Source organism: Phoca vitulina, unplaced genomic scaffold (assembly GCF_004348235.1).
Source record: "Phoca vitulina isolate PV1807 unplaced genomic scaffold, GSC_HSeal_1.0 scaffold12, whole genome shotgun sequence".
In the NCBI taxonomy this organism is placed as follows: Eukaryota; Metazoa; Chordata; class Mammalia; order Carnivora; family Phocidae; genus Phoca; species Phoca vitulina.
In genome coordinates, this window is record NW_022589715.1 from 21317715 (window position 1) to 21333982 (window position 16268).

Genomic DNA, 16268 nt, shown 5'->3' on the forward strand with positions numbered 1-16268 from the left:
TTGACACAAACCTAGATCTGTCTCTATAGTGAGACTTACACAGCCCAGGAAATGTGTCCAAAATCCCAGGAAAGCTAAATCCCATGTAAAATTAGCACACGGACAAGATGACAGAACTTCTGAGGAAGATTCGGTGCCAAGAAAGTCAGTTTACAGAACTCAAAAATGGGAAGATTCACATCAAATGAATTAAATCTGATGAAATATGAAATGCATTGTAATGTAAAACCATTTAAAATGCTCAAAGGAATTAAGGAAATAATAGAATAGAATCAAGAACAACAGGATTACACACACATGTTCGTGCATATTTGAAGGTTAATTTTGTTCATGGTATTCTAATCCTTTTCACCTGTTGTCAATAGATGATGTTAAATGTTTAATTCTCTTTCCATTATATTTACATCATTTATTTTGTTTTGTTTTATTGCATCATCTAGAAATTCCAAAACATAATTTGACTAATAAGAATATATATGAAGATCATTGTCTTTTTTACCATTTTAATGGGAATGCTTCCAAGATTGTATGGAGTGTAATGTTGGATCCCATATTTGGTGTTTTTCAGAAAAATGTTCTTCCCTTGAAAAACATTATTCTTTATGTTACAGAAGATACATCTATTCCTAATTTAACAGCATACTCTTTAATAATATGAAATAGGCTTTTTAACAATAAATAAAATATTTACTTTAATTGACATTAATTAATTAAAGCATTCTGAATATTAAAGTGCACTCATATTTCTGGTATAATTCCTGACTCATTTTTTATATGTATATGTGTATGTATGTCTGTGTTTTATGATATTTGATTATGTCCACAGCTCTGAAGACTTTTATTCTATTCTATAATTAATAACTGAGCCTATTGTATTTGTTTTGATGCCTTCTTTAAAATTGCCAAATACTTATGTGTAAGTTTGTGTTCTCTTTCTTATACAATCTTTTAGTTTCTAATAACGTTTATTACATTGTCTTTCTCCACTGAATTCTGAGAGACATTATCAAATTTTCCCTAGATATCATGATTCCATGAGCCACACCTTTAACTTTTCTTTTTAATTCTCCATATTTGGATTTAAATCATACTATAGGTTTTTAATTTCTCCTGGAATACTTCTTTAACTCACCATCTCCCATTTCATCTCCTGTTGTCCTCTCTCAAACCTTTGCCTTTTTATCTTTTCATCTGGATCCTACTACCTATTTTAGAATATGCTTCTTTCTTGCACTTTATTGACCTTTTCAAACAATGTCTGGAAATTCTGTTCTGAATCTGTCATTGGTATTCCTCAGAAGTGCGTTCTTCCTCTGAGTCTTACAACTATTATTCCCTTCCCATGTTTTGTTTTCTTTTTGTTTTAATCACTACTTATCACAAGTAAGGCCAGCTAAGTATCTACCAACAGAGAAAAATTTGGACTGTCTTTAACCTTGAGGATTATTTCCTTGTGTTCAGGTCAATCTTTTCAGGTTTAATACTAGACACACTGATTCCTTTCCCATTTCTGAGTGTTATCAAGATTTAACATACTTATCCCTGATGTACCTCTTTAGCCTCTCCTATCCTCACTGCCCAATTAAAAGATTCTCTGGACTGGTAAATCACTAAGTAATAACAATAATAATAATACAATTCCAGGATTGTGCTTCTTTCTTTTTTTTATTATTTTTTTTATTATATTAGTCACCATACAGTACAGGATTGTGCTTCTTTCAAACCACTTCAGGTCACCATTCCAACCCTAGAGCTTTCAAGGTGGGTACTTTCTTTGGCAGAAAAATAAATTAACCTGCACAAGACAGGCTGGCACATTACCCCAGGGGAACTAAAGCCAGTTTCCTGTATTGTAGGACAGACAGGCGACAGAAAGGACTCTGGTATATCAAACACTAGAATTTAAGGAACTGAGGAAAAGGACTGTTTGGAAGCAATGGAAATGGCAGGGACACCTAGAATCTTGCAGTACTCCTAAAATAAGACAAATTGTGGTGGTGTTACAGTGAAAAAGCCTAGAGATTTCTTCAGATTTTAAGAATTATGAAGAAACAGAGTAGAGGAAGGAGACAGAGAAATACTAGACAGTAACATTTCCTGTTGTAAATTTAGGGTATATCTCCTTTAAAATGAGAGAGAGATGGGGCACCTGGGTGGCTCAGTTAGTTAAGCATCTGCCTTATGGCTCAGGTCATGATCCCAGGGTCCTGGGATTGAGCCCCGCATCAGGCTCCCTGCTCAGCGGGGAGTCTGCTTCTCTCTCTGCCTGCCACTCCCCCTACTTGTGCTCTCTCTCTCTGTCTGACAAATAAATAAATAAAATCCTTAAAAAAAATGAGAGAGAGATTTTTTCTTAGCACCTCAATTGATTTATCATTAATGGAACTAAGCAAATCACAGATAAAAAGAGGTATCAAGGTGTAGGTAGATAGATTATAGATAGATAGATAGATGATGATAGATAGATAGATAGATAGATAGATAGATAGATAGATAGATAGATAGATGATAGATAGGAGATAGATAGATACAGATGAATGATCAATATGAAAATATGAATAGGGTTTCAAGTTCTCTATCTAGGGACTGGAGATGCCACTCATAATTTTCTGATTTTTTTTCAAAAGAATGAAGTATTTCATGTACCAGATTTCTCTGACAGAAATTTTTATGAATACAAAAGGAATATTTGAGACCCAAGATATCTTCCCACAGCCATTGCAGCCATGAGATTACTCTCTGCAATCTGGCAGAAATCACGTTTGCTCTCTGAAGACGAGGACTGGAAAGAGAGCCTGAGTCAGCCAAAGGCATTGTCCTGAAGAAAAGGAATTAAGCCAATGTATACAAATCAAAGACTGAGAACCCATGGTCCCTTCTCTCTGTTCAACTCAGAAAATGCTGCCAACCAGGGTCATGGCCCTCCACGTAGTTCTCTGGAGAATTCCTCTGAAAATCTGGCCAGCACAAGAGAAAACACCTATACATGCTGACCTTGGGGGTGAGATTTTGTAGCAGCCTGCCTCAAAGACACACAGTAAAGCCCACCAGTCAGTGATGCACAGAGAATTCCAATCAGCTTTTTAGCGTCTCAGTCATAAATAGGAAAGGACGGCAAAGGATCATCAGATACTGAAGAAAGTAACTGCAATGAAATTAAATACCCAAATGAACCAGAAAAAGTGATCTCGAGAAAAAAATAGTGGAAATGGAAGAAACTGTGATCTGGAACATACCCAACCCCTACATACAGGTAGTCTGAACAAAGTTCACATGAGTCTTTCCTAGAGGGCAAGGCAGCCCAGCTGCTAAATTCAGGAGACGAAGCTTTGTACTTTAAGTCAACCTCAGTGGTTCAACAATTTGAGTCTACACCAAAACTCCCTGGAGGGCTTTTAAAAACATATTTCTTGATGCCACTCTAGTTTTTGATTCAGTAGTTCTAGAGTGGGTGAAAGAACTTGGATTTCTTAAAACGTTCCTAGGTGATATTGATAATGAGGGTCCAGGGACCACACACTGAGAACCAGTGGTCTAGTTCCAGTCCCAGCATCTCTTTCCATCCAACTATTTACAGAAAATTATCTTAAGGAAATAACCGGACAAATGTGCATGGAGGATTGACCCAAACAATGAATACTAAAATAAAACAAAAGTATTTTGCAAATATATTGGATGTGAAACATTTATAAATTATATTTGCAAGGAAAGAACCTAGAAGGTTAAACACCCAGATGCTAATAGTGCTATCTCTGGGTTGTAGGATCAAGGTGATAAATATCTGTATTTTTGTTTCTTTTTGCTTTTTGATTCAGGTTTCAAAAAAGTTAATATATTGAACAGGTATTACTTGTGTAACAATTTGAATACATCATACTTTTTAAAGCCATGGCCCAACTTTCATGCTTCTTCCAAACACATTTGGAAACCAAGTGTCTCAATTAGGTCCATCATATCCACGTCCCATTTACCCCAATAAATGAGTGTGTATGTGTTTGTTTATGCACACTCTCTGCTTCATAGACATGTTAACATTAACTATAGTTTGAATACCAGTTGAAATTAAAAATACTCAGATGCTGGAAACAAAGGGAGAAATCTCTGTACTGAAAAAGTTCTTGAAAAATTGATTTTTAACGTTAACGATCAGTGTAGACTTCCGTTTTTATTGAATGATGCCAGAAGGCTAAGTTTGGGATCTTTCCTGCTCTATGCCTCATAATGTCACTCCATCTAACCACCTTCCTCTTCATCAAGCTTTGCAAAGTAACCTTCTTTTTACCATCCCCTACCCTCCAGAAATAGTTTTCTAAATAAAATACATTCAGCTTCCTTGCTATCATTTTTTTTAACAAAAGTATCAAATTTCTATTTCTATATAGAGTTACGCTAATATAAACTGATAAGAGATATACAGAAGAATATTCCCATACTATAGATTTGTCATTCCCAACTGGTGGAACTCAGACACCTGGAAAAGTAAAAAAAATCCAAATAGATCTCAAGTATTGTCTGTGGAATGAGTAATGTCTTGTGCACACACACACATGCATACATTTATACTGTATTTTGTCAAATTATATAGATGTCATTATGATTAATGAAATAGAAATTATTCTAAAAGGGAATCTGTCATTGTTTTACCCATACTGCCTTTCTTCCCTCACTGACTATGAAAGTTCAACTATTGATAAGCAGTATTTTTGCAATTTTTTTTTTAGTTGAAAGGTGTTATCTTCTTCCTTTAAAAACTTAGAATACTATCAATTTAAGTTTTAGACTTTCTTTCAGTGGCAGATACAGTAAAGTAACTGAAAACTGATGGATACAAAAATATAAGAAATATGTTCATATGTTTCTAGTTCGTATCATGATTTCATCATTTACAAACTATCTTCCATTAAGAAAATGACTTACACGCTCTGCTTCCCAGTCTGTTCCTTCATAAAAATGGGGAAAAGTAATGTATGGCACCTATCTCTTGGGTTTGTAGTAAGAGTAAAGTGAGTGCTTATGTGTAAAATGCGTAGAACAAGACCTAACACCTAATAAGGAAGATGAGATTATTATGTAGCAAAGATTTCCTCTTCCCATGCCCCCACACATACCATGCAAAGATTGTCTATCTGCTCCACTGATGTTATTTGGGCCATACGACTTATTTTGGCCAACATGACGTAAGTGGAAGTAGCAGTGGGCCTTTCTGGGCTGAGACCGCAAAAACATTGCCTATTTCTACTTGACCCTCTTGCACTTCTGGTTCTCCCACGTGAGAAAGGCATGTCTTAAAGGATGGCTGGCCTTCACCTTGGCCTCAGAATGTATAGCTGAGTCACTTCGGTCAACCCACAGACCCATGAGCAAGAAAAAAAGTGCTTATTGTATGACCCTGTGTTGTGAAGTAGCCTGTTACACAGTAGTAACTACCCAGTACACCAAAGAAACAAACAAACAACTATGAAAATTAGATGTAACTGCAAAACAAGTAGAGCAACCTATAATCTTTTCTCGCAGTTAGAGATACTCCTTAGGGGCGTGCACAAATATTTTGTTCTCTCTGCTTCAGAGAACATGGTGGGCTCATACTGTCCTGCCTAACAGAACTCATGCATAGCCAGGTAATCTGCCTTTGGTGAACATGAGCAAAATCAATGTGTGTCACTTCCAGATAGAAGCTTCAAGAGCCAGTATACACTTTGTATCATCCCAGGAGAAGAAAAAGAGAAGAAACAGATCAGAATTTCCAGACAATGTATGATCAACATATAGCATGAGTTAGAGATAAATTGTTACAGGCCACAGAGATTCTGGAGTTGTTTGTTATCACAGTGTAACACCTATCATGACTGCTAAAAAAAAATGGTACAGCTATGGAATTATGCCATAACATTTTCAAAAATAGTAGCTTTATTGAGACACAGTTCTCAAAACATAAAACTCATCCTTTCAAAGTATACATTTCAGTGGTTTTTAGTGTATTCACAGAGTTGTGCAACCATCACCACTAATTTTAGAACATTTTTATCATCCCCCAAAGAAATCCTATACCATTAGCAGTCACTCCCCATTTCTTCCTCAACCCCTAGCAACCACTAATCTACTTTGTCTCTATAGATTTGCCCATTGTGGACATTTCATATGAAGGAAATCATAAAACATAATGTTTTCAAAATATATCAATGTCGTAGCATTGTATCAGTATTTCATTCCTTTCTATCACCAAATATTATTTCATCATATTAATAAACCCCATTTTGTTTATCCATTCACCAGTTGGTGAACATTTTGTTTGTTTATACTTTGTGGCTATTATTCCATGTTAATATCCATGTACACGTTTTTACATGCACATATATTTTGAATTCTTTTGCATCTATACCTCGGGATGGAATTGCTGGGTTTTATGGTACCTTTATGTTTACATTTTTGAGAATCTGCCAGACTGTTTCCAAAATGGCTGCATCATTTTTCATTCTGACCATCAGTGTATGAAGGTTTCAATTTCTCCACATCTTTGCTAACACTTATAATTATATGCTTTTTGATTCTAACCATCCTAGTGGAAGTGAAGGGATACCTAATTGGGCTTTTGATTCACATTTCTCTAATGACTAATGATGGCAATATCTTTTCATGTGCTTACTGGCCTTCTGTGTATATTCTTTGGGGAACTATCTATTCAAATTCTATGCCCATTTTAAATTATATTATTTGTCTTTTTATTATGGAGTTTTAAGAGTTTTTTATATATTCTAGATACAGCTCTCTTATCAGATACATAATTTATAAATATTTTCTCCCATTCTGTAGGTTGTCTTTCATTTTCTTGATGGTGTCATTTGAATCACAAACTTTTAAAAACTGTTGGGCACCTGGGTGGCTCAGGTGGTTAAGTGACTGTCTTCAGCTCAGGTCATGATCCCGGAGCCCTGGGATCGAGTCCTGCATTGGGCTCCCTGCTCAGCAGGGAGTCTGCTTCTCCCTCTGACCCTACCCCCTCTTGTGCTCTCTCTTTCACTCTCTCTCTTTCTCAAATAAATAAATAAAATCTTTAAAAATAAAAAAATAAAATAAAAATTGTTGATGAAGTGCAATTTATCTATTTATTTTGTCACTTACTTTTGGTGTCACATCTGAGAAACTATTGCCTAATTCCAGGTCATGAAGATGCACTCCTATGTTTTCATCTAAGAGTTTTATAATTTTCATTCTTATACAGTGATGTCTATGATCCATTTTGAATTAATGTCTGCATATGGTGTAAGAACGAGGTCAAACTTCATTCTTTTGTGTGTAGAAATGCAGTTGGCTCGGCACCATTTATTAAAAGACTATTCTTTATCACTGGAATGTCTTGGCACCCTGCCATAACATTTTTACTAAAATGTGTGATTTTAATTAGGAGCTAGGCAGAGGGTAGCCAAGAAGATGATACTGGGGGTTGGGCTGGTGGCAATCCTTCTTATGTAGCAGTCAAACTTTGCTAAAATGGCCACCTTCATAACTTATGAAGCAGTAATGCGCTGAACCAGCTTTTAGCTCTGGGTGGAGAAACTGAAAATCAGAATCTTAGTATAATCTTTTGGGCTACAATTAAATGCATTTGACAAGATACTGAAAGAAAGAAACCTAAGAAAAGAATTGACCCATATGTATGCAGGAATAAAAGGAAACATAGAGTACAACAATTTGAAAACTGCTATGGACTGGATCATGTTCCCCCAAAATTCCTATATTGAAGCCTTCATCTTCAGTGTGATGGTGTTTGGAGATGGGGCCTTTGGGAGATAATTAGGGTTAGACGAGGTTATGGTGGTGGGGCTCTCTCATAATGGAGTTAGTGTCCATATAAGAAAAAATACCAAAGAGCTTGCTTGCTGTCTTTCTGCCATGTGAGGACATAGTGAGAAGGTAGCCATCGATAAGTCAGGAGGAGAGCCCTCACCAAGAACTGAATCTGAATCTGCTGACATCTTGATCTTGGACTTCCCAGCCTCTAGAACTGTGAGAAATAAACTTCTGTTGTTTAAGTCACACAGTCTATGATATTTTGTTACAGTACTCTGAGCAGATTAAGACAAGGGCTTCCAGGGCTGGAGAGGTACATGCTTCTCAATGGCAAATAGTACAAAAGAAAATCAGGAAGATCTGTAGTGATAATGAGTGATTAAAACCTCATGAAAGGGGCGCCTGGGTGGCTCAGTCGTTAAGCGTCTGCCTTCAGCTCAGGTCATGATTTCAGGGTCCTGGGATTGAGCCCTGCATCGGGCTCCCTGCTCAGCGGGAGGCCTGCTTCCCCCTCTCCCACTCCCCCCGCTTGTGTTCCCTCTCTTGCTGTCTCTCTGTCAAATAAGTAAATAAAATCTTAAAAAAAAAAAAAAAAAACTTCATGAACGGTATCAAATGAAAGATATAGTCCTCATATTCATTGTTAAAATTTTCTGAATGAATTAACTAAGGGTATAGAAATACCAAATATCCCTTTATGATTCAAAATACCAGAAATCAAGTCAAGATGAACAAAATCATATCGAAAAGAACTGCCAGTATGGCTTTAGGCACTTGAAGCTGCCCGGAATCTGGCTTAATCTGTGACAGTAGTACTGGTTTGAACAGTACCCCCACCCCCAAATTCACGTCCACCTAAAATGTGCAAATCTGATCTTATTTGGTAATAGGGTCTTTGCAGATGTCATCAAGTTAAGATGAAGTCATCCTGATTTAGGACACTTAATTCTTATAAGAACACTCAGTCCAATAACTATTGTCCTTACAAGAGAGAAATTTTGATAGAGACACAGACACACAGGGGAGAACACCGTGTGAAGATGGAGGCAGAGACTGGAATAATGTATCTACGAGCCAAGGAATGCCAAAGATTGCCAGCAACAACCAGAAGCTAGGCTTGGAACAGATTTGCCCTCTGAGCCACCCCTGCCAGTACCTAATTTCAGATTTCTGACCTCCTGAACTATGAGAGAATACTTTTGTCTTGTTTTAAGCCACTTAGTTCATGGTAATTTGTTATGGCAACCCCAAGAAACTAATACAATAATTAGACTACCCCAAATCCTTTAGGCTGGACTAAAGATATTGCTTCTTCAAACATCAAAATGGCCCTTGGGCCTCTAACCTTTATGAACAGGAAACAGATTAAGAAATCTCATCAGCTCCCAAGAGTCATTTCCCTCAATGCCTTCTTCAAATATGGCCAAAAAAAGATACTGGGGCATGGACAAGAGGTCCTAGAGGGTAAAGCCAAAAGCTACTGAAACAAAGTTCTAGGCAGCTGCAGCCACTGCCGGAGGAGGAATCAGCACCTCATCAAAGAACATTCCGGAAGGACAGTCTGGCTTCATGGTTGTATGACCTGTGCAGTAATATAGGGTCCCAAGCTCAAAAGGACCCATGCTTGGTGTAGTGCTCTTGTTACAATTTTTTTGAACAAGGGGCTCTGTATTTTCATTTTTTCACTGCTTCCTGCAAATATGTAGCCAGTTCTGTGTAGAGTCTCATCATAATGTCTGCACAGGGAGACTTCAGAATTGACTACAAACCAGTGACTATTCTGTGTCTCCCACACATAACAAGAGTATTTATAGCTATTGTCCTGTCCCCATTCCTCCACTGAAAATTGAGTATGGGACAGGGAAAATAACTTGTTTTTTGAAGGCACTAGTCTCGGGAAAAAAGGAGCTTCCTCCAGACCAGATGAGAATGCTAGGCGTCACTCAGAGAAACTGTACGTGGAACACTTGCATCTGTGGCTAAAGCCATGGAGAAGGGATTCTATTCCTTGTAGAAAGGATGTGTTTTCTGTGTACAAAGGAGAGTAGACAACATTTTTGGTGACAAGGGAGCTGGGCTGGGGTCGTTATTTGAGTGTCCCCAATACCTGGTTCTTTCTGGCAGTTTTATGCTTCTCCGTCCCGAGGAATCCAGGCATGGGCATGTCACTTGCTTTGATTAATGGAATTTGAGCACAAGTTATGTGTTGCACTTTTGATCAGAAGCTTTAGTGTGTACTTCCCCGCATTGCCTCTTCATTCCACCATAGTTCCAGATTGGAGCTGCTCTAACAGCCAGGTCCAGGATGTGGACAACAGTGATACAGAACGGAGTCAGCTGATTCCCGGGAACACATGGTGTTAATGAGAAAAAACATAGATGTCAAAAGCTATTGATTTTAAAGGTGCTAATTACCACTGCATAGTTTGACTATGTTGCTTGGTTAGGGGCAAACAACTCTAAAAATTCAGTCACCTCCCGTGTAAAAGCTGATAATCTTGATGGAGAATATTCACCAAACTTGATTAGGTGCCACAGCGCACACACACATAAGTGCAAATGCACATGCACACACACACACACACACACAGACACACACACACCTGGAATGTAAATGAGGGTATTCTTACATAATGCTCTCCTCATAGGACTTGATGCATACTAAAATGATTCATTCGGGAGGCTGTAGACACCTTTTATCTGGAGAATTGTAAAAATATAATCATTCTCATCTGAATGGGATGGGATAATTGTGTTTCAACTCTGAAATTTTGGGGTAAGGGTTTAGAAGGAGAAGTATTGGGGTCTGTTTACACCTTTATACTATAAAACTGGGACAGACTGGATACACACACACACACACACACACACACACACACACACAATGAGGAGAGTTTAGAAAAGGAAGATCTTGAAAATAAGCAGGTCTAACATCAGGAACGTTACCACCTTCTATTTGGGACTACTACAACCAAACAACCCTGGTTATATATACAAAGATGAGACAAAATTGCTGTTTCTCAACATTAAGCAGCCTATTTACTATACATTTCTAAGATTATCCAAATGGCAGCTATGGTTATCTTGCCATATTCTAACAGCTGTCAAGGATTGGCCCATGATGGTGTGAAATACAAACCATCTGCTCTCAGCTGGAAAACTGATTATTTAGGAAGCATGTGCTTTCACATCACTTATAGGCCCACATGGTGTTTAGCTGCATAGGGCATTCTTTAGGGAACAGGTGCCATCCAGAAGGGTTTAAAAGAAGCATGAAATTGATCCAAACTTCACACTTCTGGAGCATAAGGATGTGCCATTTTTCTCCCTATAGGAGTTGGTCCATCAGTGGAAATATGCAGAATGAAATATATTTTGAGAAAGGGTTTAAGAATGACACAAAAATTAAGATATTCCTAATAAGGGTGTACCAGAATAACAATAATTAAATTTCATCATCCTATTTTGGAGTCCAAAATCTAGGTTTAAATTAACAGATTTTCTGTAAGGTCTTGGTCAAGTGTTTTAAACTTTCTGGTCTTCAGTTCCCTGTTAAGTCTAATTAGATTATGATATCTTTCCTACAAGTCTCATTGTGTTTTTATAGAATTCAAATGGCATAGTATCAAAACATTTTCAAGAGATGAGACATAAAATGTCAGATGTAGTTATTATTATGAATCCTGATCAAGTGCTCAAACACTTTCTCTTACCTGGATTGATTTCATTCCTGGCACTAAGCATTGAACTGAATGAAATAACTTAAAACATTTGTCCCATAAAGATGAAGAACATGACAGAGACTGCTGGTTCCTTAGATAATATCCATTTTTATTTCTTCTTCCCTCCTAAGAAAAACCCCAGTCCTCATCGTGGTGGTGGTGAAAAGGTACCCAGCTAAAAACCTTATGTCCCAGCTTCTCCTGCCCATGTGTCTTGCGGCACCCTCCTTGACATTGAGACAGAATTAGAAGATATTGACTAGTTTGACAGAGACCAACATGGTTGGCCTTTCCATTTTGTTTTTGCCCTTCACTGCTCCCTCCATCTTCCTGCAACATGGACATAGTCTATCTCGTGACAAAAGGATCAAGATAGCAGACGAGGATGGCAGAGCAGAAAGGTGGGAAGTGCCTGGGTCCGTGAGAACTGCAGAGTGGCTGCACCAGCTCCAGCCTGACTACCTCTGGACTTCATGTTAGTTAGCAAAAAATAATACCAGCCAGATTCTATCCCCAAGTGATACAAGAATTTTGTGCTTATACAACAGACATCCTATATTTTTTAAATAATATACATATTGCTATACTTTGCTCAGTTGTCATATACATTAATTTTTATATAAAACTCACTAAGAGAGCTTACTATTAAAAAAATTACACAATATGCTTTGTTGTACAGGAATGATACTTTTTATGGTTTGTTTCAGATTATACATATTGAGCTACACTTGGAACTGATTTTGCAGGAAGCATAAATAGAACATGTTTCTTTCCAATCTAATATAAAATTCAATGATGCTCTCTATCTTTTGGAACAATACTGGTCCGACTTTTGAATTTCCATAAAGAATTTATGTTCTCAGTACAGGAAGTAACTGGAACTACGGTAAGATGGAGTTCTGAGTTCTGAGAAAAAGTTGAGTCCATACTTACTCCTTTGGGTTCCTCCTTTGTGTTCCCCTGTTACACTATGGAATGGCAGCCTGGGGTGGATGAATCTGTGTAACTTTGTTATAAGGTTATCGAGAAAAATTTTGAGTTGAATTAGGAGACTAGCCCAACAGTGCATAACTAAAGCTAAAGCTACCCAGATGGCCGTTCCCATGCACCTGACCATTCCCAGCACTGCTCTCAGCTATTAATTGGTACTGATGAAAAGTTCACTGGATTTGGTAGAATCAGTGTTGGGCATTGGTTGAAAATACCACAATCATTTATCCAAACTAGATCGATGTAATGGATTACAAATATCAATACTGTTTAGACACAGTTAAGAACCAATTTGATTTTGGATACTTGATGTAATCAAAAGAAAAAAAGCTTCTAGGTGCACCTGGTGAAGTCTCAGAGGTGAAGCAGGTTTAGTATATAATTATTTCTTTAAAGCATAGAAGTGACCAAAATTTACTTGGGTCAAGGGCATATGTTTTCATGTAAGCTCTTTAAAATATTTTATTTTATTTTTTAAAAAATACAAGCCAAAAGTAATGGAAGTGCCCCCAAATTCAAATACTTCCCTGGAGTACAGACAAAAGATAAAAACTTTCCCTCTCAACTCATCTCATCCTGCTTTTTAAGAGTGACCAAATACTAATATTTAGTCACTGTACATCAATCCCTCCCAAATATCTACGCCCATATAAACACACTCTTCCAGACATACACACTTTTTAAAGAGTATTTTGTTTCTGTCAAGAAAAACAGGTTTATATATGCCTATTGTTCTGGAATTTGAATTGTTCCACTTAACATTATATTACAGACATCTTTTCATGTCAATATATACATGTCAATATGTACAGTGTTAACTTAGTCTTTTTCTTTGAGCAACAGAAGATTGATTGATTGATTGATGGTATCATAATCTATTTAGCCATTCCCCTTTCCACAAAAGAACATTTAGATTATATCCAATATTTTGATATTACAAATAATGTTGGAAATAAGTTTTTCTTTCCAGTAAAGACAAATTTGTTTTAGACTAACCTTTTATAGAGAAAAACTAGAAAACCTGAAGACAGATCAATCTATCTATCATCTATCTATCTATCTATCTCTATAGATAAATGATATAGATTGATAGATGATATATATCTAAATCTAGAGCTAAATCCAGATAGAAAGATGTTTGAATGCATCAGAAACATTCCAAGGCACTGAGGACTTCCAGGGACCAAGCACCCAAGGTAAGGAAAGACCAGAAGGATTAGCCTGACATTTTGTACTTTCTTTTCCTTTCAGAATAATGATGATTCAAAAGAAAGAGTAATTAAGAGGCTACAAAGCTGAGCAGAAAACAGTAGCTGAGAAGCTAAGAATCCAAACAGAGCTTTTGAGAGTTCATAGAACAGGTGGAACCAAAATATTGAGTTCCATGCTGCCAAAAGAAGAGAATTTGACAGACATCAAAGGATTTTATATTAGGGATTTCTGAAGTGCTGCACTTTAAGAGTAATGGTAAACAAGATTGTCTCTCACAGATACACACACACGTGCACAATTCAAGAAAAAAAGATGACAAAGAATGTGGTAGAAGTAATACTTCAAGGTGTCAACCAGCCTTCATTCTCATCTGTGGGGTCTGGGAAAGACTACTTCCAAGCTCCTTGATATTGTTGGTAGAAACCAGTGTCCTGTCACTGGTTTCTTACTGAGGTCCCTTGGGGATTGCTCTCAGATCCCAGAGGATGCTCTCAAATCCTTTCCAGGCAGTCCCTTCTGTCTTCAGAACCACTGATGGACTATCTCTTTAGCTCTGATCCTTCTCATGTTTGGATTCTCTCTGACTTCTCCTCTGCTGCTCACCTGTAAACATTTTGCTTTTAAAGAGGTTATATGACAGATTAAGCTCACCTAGATACCCTTTTGGTAAACCCAAAGTCAACTGATAATTACATATGCAAAATCTCTTTTGCCATATAACATAACATAATTAGGAGAGTGAGATCTCATTATATTCAAGCTTCCACTCTCACTCAATGAGAGGAGATTGCATGAAAGTGAGGATCAGATCCTCTAGGGTCATCTTAGAATTTTGCCTACCACACTGCTTATGAGACAGAAACTTTAAATACATAAATGCATAAAAGTTGAAAATAAAATGAGGGGGAAAATATATCACGCAAACACCAACAAGATAACACTTGTGTAACTATACAAATACCAAACAAAAATGCTTAATTAAAAAGTATTCATTAGGGGGATTAAGAGGTAGGAATTTCCAGTTTCAAAATGAGTAAGTCATGGGGATGAAAAATGCAGCATAGGGAATATAGTCAATAAAATTTTAATAACATTGTATGGTGACAGATGGTAAGTATACATATGATGGTGACCATTTTGTAATGTATTTAATTGTTGAATCACTACATTGTACCTCTGAAACTAATATAATATTGTATGTCAACTATATTTTAAGAAACAAATAAATGTAATTAAATTTAGTTTCATACATGTAAAAAAAGTATCAATATAAATAAAAAGAGACATTTCATAAGAGCAAAAAAATCAATCCACCAAGAAGATATAAAAGTGTTAAAAGTGTGCACACTAGAAATTTAGCTATAAAATAAAAATAAACAGAAATAAGAGGAGAAATCAGTAAGTCCACAGTTATGGTAGGACATTTTAACACACTTTTCTTTTTATTATTATTATTATTATCATTATGTTTAGTTAGCCTTTCTTAATAATTAATAGCACAAGTGGGGGAAAATCCAGTAAATGTATAGAAAATTTGAGTAACATCGTTAACAAAATTGACCATTTGATGTACTGAATATTAAATCCAATAAATACATAACATGCCTTCTTTTCAAGTACATACATAACATTAACCAAAATTGACCATATGCTGGGTCTTAAAGCAAGTCTCAACAAATTTCAAAGGATTAAAATCACAAAAAAAAGTGATTTATAACCACAGTGAAATAAAGCTAGAAACTGATGATGATGATGATGGTATTGAATATATGACTTCTACACATAAAACTCTAACTCATTATTGAAAGAAATTAAAAGATACCTAAATATATGGAAAAATACAAATGTTATGGATGAGAAGACTCAATATTGTAAAGATAACTATTTCCATAAACTAATACGTAGATACCATGTGATCTTAACTAAAAATTCACAGCACTTTTTGTGGAAATTTACAAGTTGATTTTAAAAAATTTATATGGAAATGCAAAGAACCAGGTACAGCCAAGACTATCCTTGAATAAAAGAGTTAGAAGACTTAAATCAAATCACCAGATATCAAGATGTATCATAAAGTTATTTATTCTGACAAAAACTCACCTCATTGGATCTGGATATTGTTCACTCCAAATGCCTGGTATCTGTCCTCCTGATGCTTACTTGAATGAATCTAGAAGAAGTATTCTGTATCTTTCTAGCCAACTATGCCTTGCTATACTGACATTTATTAAATAAATACTTACATACAAACACTATATATAATATATAATATGTATATGTACAATATTCATATTCAATATATGCATATATATTGACTGTTGGGCACTACAAAGTAAAGAGGCAAGGACAGATAAATAGACCAAAATTGCAGAACAGTGAGTTGTAAAGTAGATTGTTCATGTATGGTCACTAGATTTGTAACAAAGGTGGCACAGTAGAGCAGTGAAAATAGTGAATAATCCTTTGTTAAATTGTGCTGCATCTATTGGATATCCGGATATTGGACAGGAAAGGTAAAGAAAAAAAGCTTGCCCCTATCACAGGCCATATACATAC